Here is a 21,200-nt window from a genome sequence, read left to right as displayed (position 1 = left end):
CTTATACATTATCATAGAATGGTTGGTGTTGGAAGGGACCTTAAAGATCATCTGATTCTTGGAACATAGCACCATGGGCAGGGATGCCACCTGCTAGATCAGGTTGCTTAGGACCCCATTAGACCTGGCTTTGAATGCTGCTAGGGATGGGGCATCCACAGGTTCTATGGGCAACCTGTTGCAGAATCTTACCACGTGAATGATACATACTCTATATCAGTCAGAAATACAAGTGTTGCGGCATGTAGTTGTGGCCAAGTAGAGGATGAAATACTGATGCTGTAGACAAAGATGGCATCTTGGATCTCTTTTCCCAAAACTATTTCCTGCCCCCTATAAATAAATTTGGTGCACAGAATGCAAATTCAGGTCATGGCATCATTGCATCTGTCTCCACAGAGAAGGATGTTCATTTGACTTGCTGCTTTCAAGTTCCACCTGAAGTTACAAAGCATTGCAATCTTCAGCTGTTTGTTAAGTGCTAAGCAATTTGTTAAGTCTGCCCTGTGCCAGTGTTGGGAGCACAGGGTGAAGACTGGGTGTGTATTTCTGTACCTGGCAGGAACAGGTCTGTCTGGCAGGATGCTTAGGGTGAGGGGGCATTATCCTGAGTGGAGAGGGAGAATCTTTAAAGGCCTGTGAGCCTTCCTGAATGGGAATGAACTGCTGAGGACACTGACAGTCTCATCACTGTTGCATTGGGTGGCAACTGGCATTTTGTTAGAAGCTGAGGGATTGGAAGTCTCTGTGTTCAGTCTGCTCTTCTATTCAGCCTCCTTCACAGGGGCAGTCAGTTTAATTGTGGAGATGTGCACTGGAATTTTTGGCAGTACTGTTATCAGTGATAATGATAAATTCTTTATTGGCTACCTATTTGTGTCCTGCCTCAACAATTGCACTTGCAAGTGAGTACTAGAATACTTGATTTTGAACACACTGGTTCTTCTTCTATGCAGCACAAAAATCAGCTGCTTTGTGGAAACAAATGCTTGGTATTTGTAGTACAATTGTGTACATGGAGTAACTTGCAGTTGAAGGAAAGACCAGCATGGAAAAGCAGGATCCTGAGTTTGAACTCAGCCTGTTCTTGCCTTGCTGAGTGGTTTGGACCCTTTCAGTACTTATCACTCTGTAAACCATGAATCATGCGTACAAGGACATTTATTAAGATTTTAAGAACCTCTTTGTGGGGACAATCCTGGTGCCGTGTTAAAGTGGTGGTGGGGTTTATATTTTGCATAATTGATCACGTTATGATCTCCAATGTTTTTAACTGCTGTATTGATTGCATTTCTAACAGAAACAGATACAGACAAAAATATATTAATGTTCCAGTTAAATCCTATATCACATTTTTTCACCCACATTTTGTCATTGCAGCAATATTCAAATAAACCCACAAACCAACCTCAACAGAAAAGCAAGCTGTCCAGCCAACTGGCAATTAAATTGACATGTCTTTTTTTCTGAAAGGCCATATTCTTAGCTAGCCTCTACTATCTTGAGCACATGTGAGAAAAAAAAAATCACGGTGAAGTTGCTTGACTGGGCTTTGGGACTGCATTGTGTTGGTGATGCAATGACCGAAGTTCAGCCCTGAGGTTTTATGATACAGCCAGTGAGCTGGAGGTCGGGTTCAAGTTATGGTTTCGGTCTCCTGCTGTGTTTGTTTTGTTTCTCCACACACGGAAAGAGAACGTGCTGGGAAGTGTCACAGCTGTTTTCTCCTGCTCCGCCCCACTACTTTCAGTCTGCTCCCCTTTCTACCTGGACTACACCGTGAACAACTTCTTGCTTCTTTGTTGCTGTTATATATTACAACTCCCTCCAAGTTTGTGAAGAACCCCTGGTTAATTTTTGCTTTCTTCTAGGGGTTGCTCCCCACATCCTCCTAATTTCTTTTGAGAAGTTAGAATTCCCTGTAACCATCAGATAAAGCCATCTGTAGTGGATGGAAATGACAACTGCTTGTGTAGAAGGTCAGTTGTTACCTGTTGCTAAATGTCACAATGTCAACAGCTGCAGATGTGTATTTATGTAGGACAAAACCCAAGAATCTCTGTCAAAGAGCTTCTTTTTTGCACAGTTCCTGCCACTGGTTCTTCAAAGGTGTATTTTTTTTAATAGCTACCACCAATGAAGGAGCTAGATAGGAATGGTAGCCAGAGGTGACTCAGATGAGAACAGGACGGAAAAGAGAGAAGGCAAACAACATGTCTGTAATGTTTGCTGGCTCTCCAGTAATGGCTTACGTAAAAGAAAGTTGGTTATCAATTATTCAGCAGAGAATTTATATATCAGTAGAAACACAGGGGAGTGCTAGATATAACTGCACTGAAATCAAAAGGGGAATAAGGTTCATATATATTCCAAACATCAAGCAGATCTATGTAACATTAAGATTCCCACCCACCTTTACCACTTCTTTACTGAGACTCATCCTGCGTTCCATTAACTGCTGGAGAGAGTCCAGAGGAGGCGACCAAGATGATCAGAGGGATGGAGCAACTCTCCTGCAAGGAAAGGTTGAGACAATTTGGTTTGTTCAGCCTGGACAATGGATGGCTTAGGGGTGACCTAATTGTGGCCTTCCAGTACCTGAAGAGAATCTACAAGAGGGATGAAGATGGACTTTTTACAGGGGCATGTAGTGACAGGGCAAGGGGGAAAGGGTTCAGGTTGAAGGAGAGTAGATTTAAAGTAGATATGATGAAACACATGTTTACAGTGCGTGTGTGTTGAGGCCCTGCACAGGTTGCCCTGGGTAGCTGTGGCCGCCCCATCCCTGGAGATGCTCAAGGCCACGCTGGACTGGGCTTTGAACAACCTGGTGTAGTGGAAGGTGTCTCTGCCCATGGCAGGGGATTTGGAACTAGATGTGATGATCTTTAAGGTCACTCCCAACCAAGGCTATTCTATGGTTCTAGGAACCATGTAATTCACCCCTCGCTGCACTCTTCATGTGCTGTAGCTCCTCAGTTAAATGCACTATTTCTATATAAAGCACATCATTAATGGGTTTTATTGACAGTTTGCTACAGAACAGCCTAGAGCAGGAGTTGGAGTGACTCAGAGTAGGAAAGGCTGTGCAGCATACAACTCCGTGTGCATGAATTTCCAGGGATAATAAGCCTTCTTCTGATCATCTGAGTTCAGCTCCATCGAATTCATGCTTTGCCCTGGTGCAAATCAGATCTGTGCTGATGTCTCTGGTGCTGCTCAGGTTAGACTGTGGTGATGGGTGCCATGGCCTTACTCCTTTTGAACTCACTGACTGTCTAGGGCTGGCCCTGGGTGTGAGGAGGAGGGAAGCTGCTCCCTTGCAGGGAAAGCCCTGTGTCTCTGTGCATGTCTGCTCTCCCATTATCACTGACCTCAGTGCCATATTTACTTTTACCTGCTGTGCAATAGGTGCAGTATAAGAGCACTTTTGTCCTAGGCTAGGGTGTGATTCTGCTCTCTCAGAGCCTGAGAGTTGGCAATAGGTAGCAATAGGTTGCTCACTAACTCTAGGGTCCCAGAGGGTGTGAGCTGTGGGTCTGCCACTGCTTGTGCTGTGCTAAGCAGTGGTCACACACCAACTCTGGGACAACCTTAGTAGCAAGGTCTAAAGTAATCCTGTTTCAGTGGCTTAAAGAGTTGCTGCTGTGCCACTGAGTCACACTTGCTCACTCATAGCTTTCCCTCACTGCCAAAAATGCTTCAGCACAGTGTGTCTGGAAGCTAAGCCTTTCTTTCTCACAATCACGAGTGAGGACTGGGTATGAGTGTTACACAGGTGAAGCCATAGTAACTTGATTGCCTTTGGTTGTACATGTAATACATTATTTTAAGAACCATTTTTCAGCAAGACAGGAACTACTTAATTTCTTAATGATTTGGGGTCAAGTTTATCCCAGTGGGGATCTATATAGGGCTAATCAACAATGATAAATTTAAGAAGGAAAGAATAGCCAAAGAATATTTTTCAATATAATTTTTTCATGGAAAGACTTAGTGTTCAGCAGCAAAAGAGGTTAATGGTAAAACTTAGTGGGTATTTAATGGGATGGAAATTTCTTTCAGTGTTTTCAGATGTTTATAAGGTTTAGGTTAACTGGTAAATCCAGTAAAATCATTCTTTGTCCCATAGGTAAATGGTCCGTGTTGGACTCCATGCCTCTGTGAGGAGGAAGGAAATTTTATTCAAGTGTTGAAACAAGTGAGGTGGACTGAGGGAAGCAGAAGAAAAAGGCCAAGACCTGCAGAACTGTTACAGCCACCCATGCATAATGTTGATCCCTGTTTGAGAGATCAACCAGCATCTGACTACTTCCAAATCAAAGAACATCAATTAGAAATCATTGGCAATTAGTTAGTAGAGAAAAATCCAGGAAAAAGAGAAGGAAGAGATGCCAGTGAGTGAGGTCAGGGGGGTGTTCCAGAGAAGCAGCATGAAGAGGTGAGTTGGTGTGGTGCAGGGAATGAGGCAAGGAGGGAATAGGGAAGTTCGATTCCATGACATACAGCTGCAGATGAACAGCTGTTAAAGGGGACATACAAAGGCCTTTGGAAGATCAGTGCAGTGTGTAGGCTGGGTTTTGAAGTGTGGATTGAAATGAGGATATGAACGTTTTTGTTTCTTTAAGAATGAAGAGAGTAGTGGTGTGTTTGAGGACAAAGTGACAAGTCACAAGTTTGGAAATGACAAGTCTTTGCCAGAGCCATAAACGTGACCTTTGCTGGATGTGGTCTGATGCTCAGAGTATTTGCATGACCACATGCCCTTTTTAGGGTAGAATAATATACCAGTTAGTAACATGCCACTTCTGCATAGGTATAATTTAGGATGATTGAGGAAAAAAACACAAAGTTATCAAGGTATAAAAGGCAAGTTAGTTCAGATACTAAACATCTTGATTTTACTTTTGCATTTCACAGCATGGCAACAGAAGCATGGTAGATTTTCTTGGAAAATTAGAATGAATTCCAGCAGAAACCAATGCAGAAACTCCAGTTTTTCCTGAAAACTAGCCTCCGCTATTTCCCATAGCTAAGTATTTAGGGCTTGCAGGATCAGGGCCTAACAAGCCACACATCCTTCTTACTGTTGGCTTGGGGTTTTTCTTATCTCTAGGAAAACAAAATTCTCCATGTCTCTGTATTAAAATGATTGGAAATTGAACTTAGGGGGATCTAGCATGTGATTACTTTTTTTAGACAGGATTTTCTTCATAGCTGAATTGGACTGAGTTTTTTTTCCCTCACAAACCAGATGGTAAGTGATTCAGTACTTTTAGCAGTAGAAAAATGATTTGTTTTCTTTCCTCAGTAGTTGGTGTGAATGTACTTTTCTTTATCTCTTTACATATTATGTAAACAGACTTTACCAGCATTTTTGTACATGGGTAACAGTCCTGATCCTGCAGAGAGCCTTGCACACAGGAGTTGACATAGCTCACGTAGAACTGTTTGCATGGACCTCATGACAGGGTCGTAACTGTATTTGTATCTTTATGTATGTACTTAAATTTACAACACTGTATGAGGATGCCAACACAATTTTAAATCCACAAAACAACTGAGTAACTTTGCACATTTTGCTTTCTTTTCACCTACCAAAGTCTCTGATCTCTTCTGCTATGTTCCTGTAGTAGACTCAAAGCTTTGTCCTTATTATACAGTGTACTTCCTGCTGTGCAGGGGGAGTGAGGTCTTCATTCACGTAACCTTTTGGATTTGTACTGGTGCTACTCCCTTCAGAAGGGATTGCAGTAACAGTGGCAAATATTTGGGAGAATATTAAAAAAAATTCACATGAATATCTGATTTGTCAAGGTTATCTGCATCTATATTTGTTGGTGTATACATAATGTTAAATTGAACATACACGTAACCCATGTATACTTGTGTCAGCATACGGGTGTTTGAGGCAGAAGGCTCTGAAGTTGATACTGGAGTTACACTCTAGGCAAATACTGCATTACAGTATCCAGCCACTCATTCCCTACACAAGAAGGTGCAAACAAGGTTGTCCAAGCAGCCTGACTGATGTTCTTTCCAAGCAGTTAAGAGCTGTTATTGTAAATTTGCTGTGCTTTTATGCTAGCTTTACCTGGGAATTAAAATGTTGAATGCATAGACTCATACTGCTGCCTTGAGATGATAATACTCCACTTCAAATACAGTGACCACGTTCTCTGTTTACAAATCTGACTGTACACAGCTGGAACAGAATTATCTGATTCTCTTCTTGGTTCTTCATCTAGTTATGCTCTGGTTGAGTCACTGGGGGATTGTGCACAGAGGAGCTGGCTGGCCCCTTGCCTTGTTTTCCAGGTTTACCAGAGAGTTAAAACCCACTTCTTAGCATTTCTCACTTGAAAAATGTGACAATCTTCTGCTTCCATGTATTCTAATAGGGAAAAAAAAGACATGTGAATTAGCATCAGAAATACTGTGCTGTGACACGTCAAGTTTTTCTCTTCAATTAAATTATTCAGTGGAAGGGTGTCAGAAGGGAGTCCTTGAAACTAGCACTGTTTGTTTGGCAGGGATCAGTAGTCAAGCTGGGGTGATTCACTGTGCCTTGTATTTGTGAAATATGCAAGGGGAAGCATTTGTAGGAGTTTGCCTCTCAGGCTGTGTGGTCACACCAGGTAGCAGGAAACTGTGTCTGCAGGGCACATAATCCTGCGGGATGCTGCTGCTTGGGGTGGTGTGTGGGTCCAGTCTGAGGTCAGACTGCCTGATAGGAGGAATGAGAGCTTGTTTGGCCACAGCTGTGTGTGTTGCATACCAAGGGCTGTACCTCCTCTGAACCTCCTCATGGTCACAAATGGTCACATTTCTTATAGCTGGGAATTGCTTTATTACATTACCAGAAAGAAATAGAAGCACAAAGCAATGGTTATGCACTTCCAAACAGTGTTTCTGTAGAAGAGCAGAGCAGTGACTCCTAACCCAGCTGTTGTAGGCACGCAGAGCAGTGGGATTAAGATTTCTGTTCTCTCAGGCTGGCTGTGCATGCTCTTGTGCTTGTTGTAATTGACTGACTGGCAGCAGTGTGCTTGTTTCTCAGTGCACTTGTCCTGGTGCCCACTGCCACCCAGTTGCCTGTCCCTTGGTGGCCAGGTGTTACACTGGGAGTGTTACCATGCCTGGGAGTGTGACAGTGGCTGTAACATGCATGGCAAAGGGGGTCCAGGAGAAGTTAAACCAGGTTGATCTCCAGTCAGGAAGAATGAGCAAAATTTGCCCTTAGTGTGGAGGACACTGAAGAAACAGTGTTGGAGACCAGTTATCTGTTGACTCCTTTGGGTTTCAGGGAGTAAATACTGTGGAGAAAACTTGGCTCAAAGCTTTGCGAACCAAGTAATTGATGTAAGCCCTGGGTTACATAGGACATAAGTGTGCTTTTATAAGTGCTGGAAGTACTGAAAACAGTTTCTTCTGGTTTCAGTTAATAATAGGGAACGTTGTGTACAGTTTGTTTGTTGGATTGGTTCATTTTATTGTGTATAAATACACTGTAGAAACAAGTTTGTCTTTTGTTCAGTGGTACTCAGCTAGTGTGCTTCTGGTAAATCCAGTGAATTAAGGGGAATCAGTAACATGCTCTGGTCTGTCAGTGGAACAAAGTCCATTTGAAATTAAGGCCATGAGGGATATGGTGGTGCTGCAGAGAAGTTAGGACAGTGAGCAAAGCTGGTGGCCTGTGGCACAGAACAGAAACTTCCAGGCCACGCGTGCCACAGGCACACAGCCCACTGGCAGTGTGAGCTGCCTCAGTGAAAAAGGAGTGGTGCTCTCCCATGTGTGGTATAAAATTCTGGCTCCACTGATCTTAATGAAAATGACATAGTTTTGCACTGGGGCAAATGAGAGCAGAATCTGGCCAACTGTTAATAGTTTTTTGTATTTGAGGCTGAAATAAAGTGACTGTGTATGCAAATAATTGTGCAAGCATGACTCCTGAATGACTCCTAAAAGGAGAATTCAGTATTTAATTGTTGGAAATACAAACTGTTTGGCACAAATCTCCTGGTTTGGCTGAGCTGTGCTTGACCTGTGACAGAGAGAGCAAAGGTGATTTTAAGTCCTGGGATCCGAGGGGCCAGTGTATAATGTAACTCAAGGCAGACTCAGTGTGTTGACTGCTTTGTAATTACAGATGCTTATTTTGTGTACAAAACCACTTGATTCATTATCTTTCATTTCCATTATCTCATCTCAATCTTTATGTGTGAATCTGAGCTATTTGAGTTCAAGGGAATGACATATAACAAGAATTAAAAAAAAAGGGGGCTTGATAACAAAAAGTTGGTTGTTCTGATATAAAGATGTTCTGATGTAACCAAAATGATGAAATTTGTTAAATCTATCTGCAGAGTCTGAAAACTTTGTGAGAAGTCTAAGAAGTTCAAAATAACCTTTCCTCTATCCCATGACCTGCATTTCTTGCAATATTTTTACCCATACCTTGGAACAAGGATAATTTAGCTCTTAGAATATAAAAGAGACAATTAGAAGCAACCATGACGCTGTTGCTTAACACTGTCACTCTTCAGCTGTGCTTCAGGAACCAGCTGAACTTCAGGAACTCTGCTCTTTATGCAGAAGTCTTGTGGTGAAGATGGCTTAAGCCATCTTCATTTTGTTACATTCTTAAACTGTGGTAATCCCACCATAAGTTATCAGCTGTCCTTATGCCTAGAAATGTGGCCATCCCATTTTAAACTCTGCAGAGCAGAGAATGTTTTTCCTGGAGCCAAGATCTAAAAATGCTTTCAGCTTTCAAAGAGCCTCCAGTATTTGATAAAGTAAGTTTTACTTACACAAGCTAAATATTGCCACTTTCAAGTACGAGTGTTGATGGTGTGGAGAGATGTGAAATTTTGTTGGGATACAAGTGTGAGCCCAGAGTTGATGGAATACATTTAAAAATGGCAGAAGTTACACTGGCTGAAAATCAGGTGCTCACACTCTGTTGACTTCACTGGAAGATGCACACATGAAGTGAAAGTACTGTGTGACCTAAAGATTCTGTTCCTGTGGTACATGAGGTTTTGTAATACACAGAAGAAAGGAACCATTCACTTTTCTAGGTAATTGTTACAGAATGAGTATCTGTGATCTACTGCAGTCTGCTCTGTCTGGGGAATGTCTCCATTACTTTAGTGGAGTGCTGTGCATGCACAACAAGGAGGCTTTTTGGATGGAATTTGTAATGCAGGACTCATTAATAGATGATAGTGGATAATTTTGAAAGAGATGAGTACAACACTTGCTGCTCACCTAGATCATAGAAATAACTTGAGGGAATATGTTCACCAAAGTGAGATGTTCTCTAAAACGCTTGATAACAGGATACTTTTGCTTCTGTATGCTGAAAGCATACAGACCAAACCAAACAGAAAATGAGATTCTCTTCTTTTTAAATTTTATGAGGAGTAACTGTGAAAATTATTTGGGTTACGTGGATGTTAAGTAAGGGTCACCAGTGGAAAATCAGACCCAGTGTGTTTGTCTAAAGGAAGTGGCATTTCCATTTAGTTTTTCAGTTCCCCTGAGGTCTTGTCTGAAACTGCATCAAGAATAGAGTCGCTCTTTCTCTACCACACAGAAAAATCACTCAGTCAAGTTCCCTGCTGATGTGTGTCTCCTCCCTTTGACTGTTGTTTTAGACACAGCTCTGTGGGACAGGAGCTGTTGGTCAGTGCACCAGAGCCTGTGGGCACTGCTGGAATAGAGAGAGTAGCTTTCCTTCTACTCTGCTGTTTGGGTGTGACTGAGGGCTGAGCTGGAGGTCTGGGGGATGGCTGACTTGCTTTTCTAGGTGAGCTCAGGGAAGCAGATGGATTGCATGAGGAGTCCTGCATTGCTCTGGCTGGCTCCAAGTGTTGCTGGACACATCAGAAATCCCAGAGCTTCTCAGCTCTCAGCCCTGTCTATGTGTGCTACAGCACCAGTCTCCAGGGAATTGAGGTTACTAGATTGGAGGATATGAGTTGCATTAAAAAGTCCCAGTCCCCAGGAGTTTAGGAGTGACAGCAGAATAAATACTTATAACTTGCTTTCATGTTACATGGCATGGGACTTGCTCTTCCTTGCAGATGACTTCTCCAGTGCTGTTTGGATGTGCCTGCTGCTCTGTGATTGCTCCTAAAGCCTTGATTTGACAGCAGCCTCTGGCGTGCTGTGGGCCAGCAGATCTGCATAGCAACAGGCCCGCCAGTCTTCCTGCAGAGAGTTAAAGGAGTTTTGGAGAATATGAGTGAGTCAAAAATTGGCCGTTCTCATCTGTGGCAGTCCCCTGGTTTCAAAGTATCCCTTGTCTCTGGCACAGGTGGGCAGCAGGCTGGGGAGGAAAGCAACACAAGTTTTATTGTCTTTCCAATGCTTGGGGCTGCTGATGTTAGGTGCTGTAAGTGTAGGTTTTTGAGAGAAGAGATGTAGGTGAGGGAGAAGCATCACTGTTAAGTGAACTGCAGGGATATTACTTTGACCTCTTGGAACACAGAGCAGGCTGAGGAAAAGGAATAAGATTGAAAGGAAGAAAATCCTCTTAATCTGGGTGATGTCAGCTTGTCATTGTCAGTTCGGTAGTTATGTAGCTGCAAGCTTACTGCTGCCTGCTGTGCAAGGAGCAGATCATTAATTAAAAGGCGTGGCAGAGTGCAGCATGCTTAGGGCTTTGAGGTGCTGACAAGATGATACTGCCTGGCATAACTGCAGAGAGCATGTCCAACACGAGGTACGGTTCTAAGAACTGAAAAACCCGTTATCCAGTGTGTCATCCTTGAAGACAACATGTGGCATACGTCCTGAAACCTAAAACTTCCTTGCTTTTTGCCTCCCTAGCAGCCTCATACACGTATCCAGCTTCTCCTTAGTGTGAGCTACAAGGCGAGAATCTGTGTAACACAGGGGTTGTGAGAGCTTTGGGGTTCCCACCTGGCTGTGCAGCAGTCCTGTGCCTTGTGTCGTAAGAAGCACTGGAGCACCTGGGTAATGGTGCTGGGCATGGCAAAGGGTAGGAGCGGGTGTACTGCTAAGGTGTATAAATCCCTGGCAAGACTGACTGCCTGTTCTGAGATGCAGAGCTGTGGGTCAGAGAGTGTGGTGGGACTGAGTTAGGTAAGAGAATGTGAGAACACACTCACTATACGGCTGCTAAACAGGGAGCAGGAAAGGGTTTCACTGGTTTTGGCTTGAGGGAATAAGCAAGAAGTGATGGATCAGATAGAAAAGAATCTGGTTGGACTGTGGTATAATTTGTACAATATACTCTCAGCTTGCAATTTATCCCAGACCAGATTGTTGATGTTCAATAGTGCTTACAAACATCTGAACGTCACTGCCCAGAGCACTGACAATTTTCCTCCTCTCATTTGTTATACACAGTTGCAGATTTAATACTTTTGTTTTGGAGAATACAGCACTTCACTGTCCTGTGAAACAATGCATCTCCTCTGCGATTCTCATGGAGATGTGGTGCAATGATGTAACTTCCTAGCGAGAGACTGCTGAATCATTTTGGTGGTGTTCACGAATCTCTTCTTTGCTAGTAGTTTCTGCACTGGTCTTAATATAATTTTCAAAAGCAAAAATCATAGTGTCAGGGACTTTTTTTAAAAAAACTTTTTGTTAAAAAGACAATACTGCCATTATTTGTTGCATACCGTACTGAACCCAACCTTCCAGCATGCTGCTGAAATGCTCTCCCAAATATATTTGTGTAGCTCAAGGTATTGACACCTCTCCAGTCAATCCCTCTCTAGTAGTGGGAAGCTTGCTCACAACAGGGTGAGATACAGACGACACATATTTGTCTCACAGGCTTAGGTGGGTGGTCTGATAATTTAAAGTTTAAAGCTTTCCTGTGGATCTGGTAACCTCTTGCATGGGACCAAGAAGCGCTCTGAGCTGTCATGGCTGGGTGTGCAAAGGCTCTTCTACTAGTTGAGAGCCTCTGATATTTTATTGTCTGCCTAGGAGGTGTGACTGGTTGTTCATCTCCATCAGCTTTGCACCTCAAGTTGTGTAAAGAAGGCAGAAATCAGAAGTAAGTAGGGCCCTCAGAATTGCCTTGTCCTTGGGAGAAGAGATGGCAGGTTGTAGTGAGGCAATGTGCAAGGCCTTTGACATCTTAAGCACTGGCAAGGGCCTCTTCCTGGGGAAAAAGGAGTTGCTTGTGGTGTGAATATGATCCTGTGAAGGTAAGGGTACTTATTCTTTATTAGTTTTTTTTATTACTAGGTTTATTCTTGGCAAAGCCTGAAGCTGCTTGAGTTGTCTTTAAAACAGCACTAATCTTCTGGCAACTGCAGAGTCAGGGAATTGCACGAGAAGCGCAGAAGTGCCTTTGCACATTTCCTTGTTTGATGGGCCAAGTGTCCCTCTGTCACACAGATCCTGCCTGTTTCTCCAAGCAAGCACAGATCCTGCCTGTTTCTCCAAGCAAGCACACAACGTGCTCCAGCAAGCCCACTGCTGCCCTGGGAGGGTGTTTCCGTGTTACTTGTACTGCCCGTTGTGCCTTTCCTTTTCTCTGTGATACATTGCACGTTGCCAGCTGGTATTTGTAACATATTCCATAGAATTCTAAAATGAAACTCTTTGGAGGAGGTCAGCACGCTGTGCGGGACACATCCTGTGTGTGGGCTGCATCTGACAGATTCCTGTCACTGTTACCCAACAGGCTTGTCAGAAACGACAGCACCTGCCTATGGACTGCCCTAACACAGTGATACCAGCCAAAATGGGAAGTGTTAACAGTATTGTTTGCCCCTGTGTGCTCATATTTGTAGACCCTCTGCAGTAAGAGAGACACAGTGTAAATATCTGGATGGATAGTTACATGTTTTGGAATAATGATACCAGGCACCATTCAGTTCTGAGCAGTCAATGTACATTTATTGCAATAGAAAACAGCACAGAAGGTTGCTTAAGAGTTTTCCAGTTTCAGCGACTTTCCTACCCACAGACAGGTAAGGAGGTAACCTGTCTAAAAGTTTTGTCATTCTGGAAATAGTGCCAAAGATCAGATCTCCCTGATCTATTGCTGGGAAGATCTGTTCTCACACTTATGCCTACATGCTAGAGATTTTTCTGTTGCATCTCTTTTTTGTGATGGATGAAATCACTTTTTTGTATCATTATGTAAGGTTGTTTGACTCCTTCTGCCTGTGTTGCAGCCGTTAGTGCATTTCACATGTCTTTTTAGCACTTCATAGCAGTGCCCAATAGGGATTCTCAAAATAGCCATTGCTTCACCCTCTCTCTAAGCTTTTCTGCATTCCAAGCTACTTAATTTTCCATGTGGTCCACTGTTAGCCTCCCATTATAAATTATCTGATCTCTTAACTCAAAGTCTAAGTTTTCTTATTCTGTTCAGTGGAACTACTGACCACAAGTTTAGCAGATCCAAGTTGGTGTTACACCTGTGAGAATTTCCTAGTTACATGATTTCTACTTATTTTGTAAGTTTTGCAACGCTTTTTGGTTCCCTGCTGCCTTGATTTCAAATACGTGACCTTGAAATTGGTTGGTTTGAACATGACTTTTATTTTCATTTGCAGTCTCCAGAGGATTGTATTTGCAGCATTGCCTTGTGACTGTGCTGAATTAAGAGCCAGAGCCCAACTGAAATTCCCAGACCAAAGGATATGATAGTTTTTGGTAACCTTGGTGCCTTTCTTATGCTTTTTTCTAAACAATGCCTTTTTGCCTTGTGTATGATCAGTGATTTTGAAAAAAGTAATTCCCTAGTTACCTATTACAATTTAAGAAAATAATGTATCCTCTTCCCCCTTATGTGCACTCTTTTTCCTTCCTTTGGTGTTGTAAATTGATCATCTCTTTCTATTCTTATGGGAAAACATTTAATAGTCACAATTTTATAGACAACACTGTTAAAATTGAACACAATTTTATAACAACTTGGTACTCTGCCTGTAGGAACTGTCAGTCTGAGCATGGCAAAGTCGGCAAGTATGAAGTGTAGGCCAACAGCTAAGGAGAAGAAGGGAACAGAGTTACAGATACTAAATAAAGGATGACACAAGAGGAAGGACATAGGATGCTTGGCAAGAGAGCCCCAGTGATATGGGTCAGCTTTACTCCCATTGAATTTGAATGTTATTCCAAATTTATTGATATAGGACATCCAAAACCTTCCCAGGGGAGGGATCTTAGCCCTGAGAGCAGCATGGGATAAGGCTCAGCGCACAGAGGAGAAAAGGAGACATGCAAGGACAAAACGAGTGAGAAAAACAGAGCGAGTGAGTAGGGAGAAGAAAAGCAGAGGGATTTGGAACAGTCTGGGGTTGGACTGTGTAAAGGCAAACTGGGATCTTGAGCACAAGAACTTGAATTTTACATGAAGGTAGAGAGAATAACAGCATTTCTGCTCTGCGTTAGGTCTGCATTTGGAATTTCAAGCTTTGTTTTGCTTCTGGAGTCCTTGGTCTTGCACAGTCCCATTACAGAGGGGGTGGGCAAGGCAGGTTTTAGTGAGAGTGAGTTTCCATCCTTGGGCAACTGCACCAGTCATGCCTTTTAGTAAAGGTTAGCTGGTGGAACTAACAGCAGCTTTTTTGAAAGCAATGCTGAGTCTACCATAGTCATGTTTTCCCCAGCCAAGCAGAGGCACTGTGTGGAGAGCTGTGTTTGATGGCACCTGGGGCAGCAGAAAGGCACACAGGTTATTCTGCTGCTTGCATGTCTGCTGGAGAAGGTGGAGGTGTCCCTGTGCCATACTGGTACACAATGAAACTGCCCTGAAAGCTCTGATTAGAAGGTGAAGTGGGATGCTATAAATAAGGTAACTTACTGACTGAAGAAAAACTAGTAATGAGCTGAACAATTAGCTTTTCTTTCACCTTTCTAGATACTTTAACAGCTAAAGATTTAGAATTAATCTAAAAGAAGCAGGCGAATTAATTTGAAGCTGCTTAAGGCTTCCTGATTGATTTATGGTACTCTTCTGGAGGAAGAGACTCCTACTTGAAATTAGCTTAATCCTCACTTCATTATTGTTACTGGTCAAATTAGTTACTGCCTTTGTCAGAGATCATAAACCCTCAACAGTTCTGATAATATTTACTTATGTTTTCATTTCTTGAAAGGTGAAGATGTGTAAAAAAAGAGGAATTTTGGTGGCAGTTTGTTGGAATGAGGAATCAAAGCACATCTTAGTAATATACATGAATCTAGAGACCATAATCTGAAATCTTACATGTCTTTTGACGTTTGCACTTGTTCCACTTGTGTCTTGTCTCTTTTTCCAGTCATAATTTCAAAAATGTCAGAGTAGCCACAACAGAGCATTTCTCCTGTTCCCACCTGTACTCTGTGATGTGAAAAAATAATGTTAGTACACAGAGATCTTGACTTCCTCTTGAATGCATCTGGATGATTTTATTATGCAGTCCACTGTGCCTGTGATCTGTCTGAGAGCAGCTGGTGATGAGCATTGCCAAGATATTGGACTGGGCTGCTGATAATTTTGTGTATTTCAGAAAACTTGAAAAACTAGATCAGTGAAACAACAGTCGTAAACCACAGCCTCACCATGAAGACATTAGGGTGGCCATGGCTGTACAAAGTATCTTAACCAGCAATCTTTCATCCTTTGACAAATCTTTTCTTCTTGAAGGTAACTGTGGGTGGTCTTTCTTTGTTCGATTTCTGTAAATTTGGTACATCATTTTCTAGTTACGCAGCTGATTCTTGTGTTTATGTGAATGGCTATTTAAAAAAAGAAAGATCAGATGTTTGTTGTTTCATTTCAACATAAATCAAACTTTGTACTCACATAGCAATTCTAGTTTAGCCCCAGGAATAGCTTTAGTATTGCTAAGTGTCTGGAGAGTATTGACTACAGAGACATGATTTTAAGCAGGCTATAATAGTTTCTACAGCTGTTAACAGTTCTCAGAAGAAAGGCAGTATTATTCATCGGTGTTTAAAATGTGCATGACTTGCATTGCACAGAAGTCAGATTGGGAGAATGTCAGAATTTTTTTTTCTGAAATTCTGCCAGGAAAGTCTTCAATAACTGGAGAAATTCTTTTCACTGGTGAAATCAACATGCAGCACATTGTGTTATTATACTTGCTTATAGCTCACCATGAAAGTTGTCTTTGTATGCGTGGATGTACGGCTTGTACTGTTTTGTTTTTATTTATTCTGCATTCTTTATTATAATGTTCTTTCCTTTTTTCCAGACCAGAAAGATTGTTATTGAGCCTTCCACAAAGCTGAAATAATGCTGTGTGTTAAAAAAATCTTAACAATTTGAAGAAGTTATAAAAATTTATAAGTTGACTGAATACTTTGGAAATTTCTGCATATTTTAATATAAATAGGTAATGCAAATGTTTGTTCTTTGCATTTAGAGGTGGGTCTCTGTTTTCTAAAGGTCTTGTATATAAATTTGATACTTACAATTACATTAGAACAAAACAAGTATTTTCTTCAGATTGTATAATAGGAAAAATGTATCCACTAAAGACACAGAACATACATGGTTATCTCTGAATGTCATATAGTCATGAAATTTAACATAAATAGCATCAGTTGTTTGAATGACTTCATTAAGTGCATTTAGGGGACTGCCTCTTGCAGTCAGCTGAGGTCCTTCCATTCAGTTCTGCGGGTCCTGGGTTAGCCCACAAAGAAATGCTGCAGTAAATGGAGAGAAGAGGACATGATTTCTCTATAGATAGTGTGAAGGTTCAGATTGTGCTGGTAGAACTTACATAGAAATTCAGTCACATAAAATCTAAGAAATCACAGAAAACTGTGCTACTTCAGATTAATTTGGCGTTAATGATGAGTTTGAGCTTTATTCGTAGCTAAAATCATAATAACAGGACCAGAGAGTCCAAAAGAAAGAAAGGAAGAGTAGAAATAGGTAAAAGGGAAAAGGTGAGTGACAGAATACTGGCAGATGGGCAAGGACCTAAATGATGACAGTTTTAATGACTAGTCCAAAAATATAACCGTTCAAACGTTATGATCCACTGGAGGTGCTGGCTGGGTAAATATCTGAAAAGACAAATGTCAAGCTGCTCTTTTGGGGGGTTGGAGGAGAGCAAAGTAAGTTGTGGGTGATTGTACAGAGTAGAAAAGGTTTGTTAAGTTTGCCTGGAGGAGAAAGAGTGTTTGACACTCCAAGGCAATTTCTCCACAAGTGACTGTAGTAGGAAGTAGGAGTGGACCTGGAGAGCTGCAGGTCCCCTGGCCTGCACACTGTGTGCAGCCTGTGTGCTTTGCCTGTGCTGCTGGGGTACCTCTTCCAGCTTAGTTCCATCTGGAAAGAATCTGGGACTGCACAGTAAGTGGGGCATTCTGGCTTCAGAAGCACATTGCTGCTCCAAACTTGAGCTCTGGTGTAATGGGAGGGTGCAGAGGGAGTACTCAGAGTGTACTATTTCATGTTGCAGGTGCTGGCAGCATGTGGAGCTGAGAGCAGTGTAAGCCCAAAGGACTAGGACACCAGAGGAGGTCACCAGGAGCTGTCGTGCCTGATAAGTCCTCCGGGGAAGAGAAAGGGAGAATGATTGATTGCTTGATTGATTGATGCAAGCCTCTGTAGGTAAAGTTGGTGCCTATCTGAAGTCTACTGTGATTTAATATTTTAGGATGGATTCCCTCCTGACATATTGCCTGTGAAATTTTTATAGGGCTAGATTCACTTCATAGCACCAGCTCCATTAAGAAGTGTGCAAAACTAATGCACAACAGTCCCAGGCTTCTGATTGTGCAGTTTTCATAGATATTTTTCTCAAGACATCCTGGAACATGCTTTGCTGAGTTGGAAGGCTTCCTTGGTCATTGACACCAGTGCTATGAAATAACTTTGCTGGTAGCTGGCAGTTTGCTCTATAGAAAGATGCTTATGATTTTCAAAGACTGCTTTCCAAATGGAATCACTATGGTAAATGAACCCTTTAAAGCTTACACGCACAAAACTGAATTCAGTTCAGGGGAGTGTTGACTCTTCAGTCTTTTGTGAGTCACTTCCACTGTAACATTCTCTGGAATCATTCATTTTTGAGTGTTTAAGATGACTGGTAATGTGGAGTTATCATAGATTCAGAGGTATTTCCATGTTCCCTGTCAATGTGCCACTTCATACCATATTCTCACAGAGACTGTTATATAAAAGTACCATTTTACAGAGTGGGGGCACAGAGAAAATAAAGGATGTCGATAAGTCTGTGTAAGGAAATATGTTGCAGAACTGCTGATCCTAGGTTTCCTCATGTTACAGTGTTTAGCCTCTGGACCAGCTCTCTTGTTCTGCAGCACAGATTCATCCCCTTTCGCTGCAGCTCCTGGTCACCCCATCCAGCACGAATGAAAAGGTTGCACAGCATTCAGGTGAGTCTGGAAGCTGATAGGATTCTTAGCTTTAGTGACAGCATTACGTCAAATAACGTGATGGTTAGCTGAGACAAATGTATTTAGTGCCTAAGTATAGTGTGTTTCTGTATGTCAGTACTTTGGAAACAAGGAAAGTAAAAAATGTATGGTGAGGTTGTTGTCAAGAACTGTTCTTGCTACAAGCAATGGGCACAACACTTTGGCTTTTAAAGTTTGCTAAAATGATGTGCTGGTAAGATTTTGGCTTGTGAAAGGCGATGAAATGCACCAGCACAACACAGACATCGTTACTAGATCTTATCAGCAGTTGTGAAGACACATTTTAACAATGTTAAGATTTTCCAGGCCTCTTTCAAAACGGCTGTGATGCCTTGCTAAATGCACCCATTATCTGTCCAAGAGCAGTTGGCTTTAACTGCTTCTGAGCAGTATTTCCTTGGAACCTCTTAGATAACTAGAGGCAATCTAGAGAAATATGAACGGATCTCTACTTAGAAACTGGCCATGTTCAATCTGTAAAGTATGTAGATGGTTTTTTTTTTCCTCGGGGAAAGGCTGAAGAGGGCAATAGGTGCAGGATGTGGAGGGAAGAAGCAGTGCCCTGACCCTACAGCATTTCTGCATGTTGAGTCAGGGAGTGACATTTAAACAATTCTCACTGCACCCAGTATAAAAAACTGTGGTGCAGATCAAATTGCTGGTGGTGCTCTGAAAGAGATGAAGAGGAAAAAGATCAAGGCATGTGCCAATAGGTGGCCTCTTTTATGTTTTAGATGTTGGGGGAGCTTACCAGCAAGCTAAATGGGTCTTTAAGACCTCTTTTTTCCCTTTTCTTTCTTTGAGGTCATGAATGGCTCCGGACTTTCCATCTTTAGAGCTGGTGGTTTCCACACCACAGTGATTCAGCCAGCATGAACTCTTGACCAAATCCCAGCTTGTTTCCTGGTTTTGTTTTTCTAAAATATTTTACATTTAGCAGGGCCTGAAGGCCTCCCTACTATGTGACAGATTAAGGAGAGCCATGGTCCTTCTTCTGGCTAGCTCTCCAAGGACAGCTCGCTGTTCTTCTAAAAACTTCACAACTGAAGCAGTTAAAAGGAATCATTGAATTTTGAGTGAAACTCAGACTGAATTCTTACATGCTTCTGGCTTTTTGATGCTGTGTTTTTATGTGGAATTTCCTTTGAGGGTTAATAAGGTCTGATTTTTATTTGAGAAATATGCTCTGCCTAAAATGCTCTAAGTTTAATCAGTGTGTTATTGCATGGGAAAATCATGTACATTTGTTTACTTGCAAGATAAATAGATTAGTATTGCCAGTGATTTCAGGGGATAGTAGGTTGTTAAAATAACATGGAAGGCCTTGTTCCTTTGCCTTGCTGGATGTGTTTTGGTGACTGAATTCTCTGGGGTGCCCTGTTTACAGAATATGCTGGTGGTTATCCGTGTTGCCTTGTAAGTGGTAGGCTCAGTAAGGACTTAGAATAGCTTGGCTGTGGAGTTTTAAACACCAAGGGAGAGAGATGATAGACAGGAAATCCACAGCCTGGGAAAGCTACAAATCAAAGAAATGATACCCTGAAAATTAAAACTTCTAAGTGTTAACTGTCTTCATGCTTTGCAAAATCAGGAATTTCACTGAAGGAAAGCATTCCAGGCTGCTTTTGAGAAACCTGGCGCTTGCTTCAGGTGACAGAAAATATTACTAAATTGACTTCTTGAAGAGAATCCTTCAGGATACAGTGCTGTCACTGTATTAGAGGGATATGGCCACAGGTGGGACTTAGTTGATACCTGAGCCAGCGCAGACAGCTGTTCAAGCAGTGCAAGGTCCCAGATTAGCCAAGGCATAAATGCTCTGCTCCATTGCAGCCTCACTGCAGCTCCCAGGGAAAGAGCCCAGGCCTTGTGTGGTTTAAGCTGCTCACCCCAACCTGCTGAAGACCAAATTCCCATCCTGAGGACCCTGATGAAGCTGTGACCATACCAGCTGCTTCCTCTTGGCTCCTGGGAAAGGCCTCTGGCTGCCTGTTTTGCTGTGTGTAAAAGCATCTTTCAGCCAAGAAAGTGTGAGTAATCTTGCCCAGCTTCTTGGTATTTCTTGGCATAGAGTTAACCTCATGACTTTGAAGGAGGTTTCAAAGGACATGCATTAACCCAGAGATCCAGTGCTTCTGGGGGTGGGTGAGGCATGAATGGTGAGGGCATGGTTAGGTTGGTTCAGAGGTAGGAGACAACACCTCTGCAGGAGGATGAGGAATTACTGCTTCCCCTGAGGGTCAGGGGTGAGTAAGTAAGGCAAACGTGGACCTCTGTATGTGGAACTGGGATGGGGAAGGGAAAAGCCAGGGGCTGGGCAATGGAAGTCTGACATGAAGCTGGAACAGATTCAGGGGTTTCAAAAGATATTGAGAGAGATGACTGGAGGGGGCGTTGGGGTCAGTGGTTGAAAGAAGGGCACCATGCACTTGTAGGACTACAATACAATATATATTACCCAGTACCCACTTGCCCCTACAAGCAATAGAGAGATTCCTGTGTGGGTCTGCAGTTTTGAAAACATCTATTTATTTTGTATACCTTCATAATTAGGAGGCAAATTTAGGGCTTATCTACTTGGGGAAATCCCTGTAAAATAGGTTGGGTGTGAATTTACAGCCTACTTAAGACCCAGAAGTAAATGCAGTGTAAATTCACACTTCAGCTTACTTCACAGGAACTCCCCCGCAGAAACAAACCCTCAGAGTCACCTCTGTACCTCAGTCTGGTGCTAAAAGTGAGTGGAAGCTTTTCAAGATGTGGGCCTCCAGTTCCATTTTTATAGC

The 21,200-nt window shown here is 42.4% G+C and overlaps 1 long non-coding RNA gene across 2 annotated transcripts in view; it reads left to right on the top strand.

Moving 5' to 3' along the window:
* LOC104690167 overlaps positions 1-21,200 on the top strand; it is a 64,951-nt gene that overhangs the window by 1,242 nt on the left and 42,509 nt on the right. For both annotated transcript variants that reach the window (XR_005602163.1, XR_005602162.1), the window contains exons 3-6: positions 16,212-16,352; positions 17,433-17,584; positions 18,263-18,372; positions 20,248-20,444. This is a non-coding gene — a long non-coding RNA (uncharacterized LOC104690167). The remainder of the gene's footprint in view (positions 1-16,211; positions 16,353-17,432; positions 17,585-18,262; positions 18,373-20,247; positions 20,445-21,200) is intronic.

The sequence above is a fragment of the Corvus cornix genome, chromosome 6 (assembly GCF_000738735.6).
Source record: "Corvus cornix cornix isolate S_Up_H32 chromosome 6, ASM73873v5, whole genome shotgun sequence".
Classification (NCBI taxonomy): Eukaryota; Metazoa; Chordata; class Aves; order Passeriformes; family Corvidae; genus Corvus; species Corvus cornix.
The sequence above is the reverse complement of the archived record's forward strand: the minus strand, read 5'-3'. Positions and strand labels throughout refer to the sequence as shown.